Source organism: Pundamilia nyererei, unplaced genomic scaffold (assembly GCF_000239375.1).
Source record: "Pundamilia nyererei isolate P.nyererei 1_Seehausen unplaced genomic scaffold, PunNye1.0 scaffold00417, whole genome shotgun sequence".
Taxonomy (NCBI): domain Eukaryota; kingdom Metazoa; phylum Chordata; class Actinopteri; order Cichliformes; family Cichlidae; genus Pundamilia; species Pundamilia nyererei.
Window position 1 is genome coordinate 218654 of NW_005187818.1, and position 1227 is coordinate 219880.

The window sequence follows — 1227 nt, forward strand, 5'->3', positions numbered from 1 at the left end:
TGTTGACCCAGGGTGAGACCTAAAACCTGCAGGACACCGACCTGCATCCTGACTTTGACTTTCTCTCACCTTTATTATTTATTTTAGAACAACACACATATCCATGTATGAAAAGAACATTTTCAATAACATCCTTTCTTTGAGTACTTCAGTTCACCGTCAATAAATGTACTTTAATGACAATGACTGCCTTGGAGCAGCTGTTTGTATTTGTTCGGGGAAATTACATTCAAATAAATGTATTTGTCATTTCCACTGAGGTGGTGCTGTGGGTACTGCTTTCCAGCCCTCTGTGGATGTTCACCATAATAAGGATTTGCTGCTGCTGCCTCAATCTCCTTTCTTTCTTAATGCTGTATTTGTTAAGTTCTTTATAGACTTTAATCGGTTTTTTAACATCTCTGGAGTAGGTTGGACTCATAGGATCCTTTTCTGTGGATAAAGCAAAATGTCCCTTTTAGACTGGTCAGATGGTGCCAACCCCACCTCTTCAACCCTGGGTGAACCGAGCTGGTTGATAACCAGCCCTGTGTGAGAGATTATCCTGACCACTAATGTTAGAGTAAGTGAATCCAGACAATGAAGACATCCTGGGTACACTGAACTGGCTTTGTAGTGTAGACCTCTGGTAAAGTAGCATGTTGTGGTGGGCGGCCATCTTTGAAGAACAGTCAATTTCTACGTGAAAGGGCCGTCTCTGCTTGTGAGTACAAGTCTTGTTTGTTCTACAGTATGTCTGTGTATTACACTTGCACTGATTACTGTGCATGTAAATATGAAACACTAGGTGGCAGCAGTGCACCGTCATTTGCAAACATCCACACAGATCTGCACCAACACAGTAAACACAAAGGGAGGAAGCCAGGCTGACAGAGTGCTGCAGACACTTTATTAGGCTTGAAAGAAGATTAACAGCAGCTTCATTATATATGAGGACAGAGCTTTTATAACTGTGCATTTATTCTGAAAGCTCATGTTCCACATTCCTCTGTTACATAATCAGGTCTGCAGAGCCATGTCTGCCTGTCTCCATGGAGAAGCCCTGCACGATGCAACAAGAGTGTACTGAGTTTACTTGAAACATCTGGAATGCATACTACATTATCCTGTTAGTACAGACATACATGTAAGACGTTGTGTGTATTTGTTGTATCGACACATATGAGATGAATCCAAGTCGTTTGCACAGAATCGGTGCCGTCCTGTTCACATGAAGAGCCTGAGGAT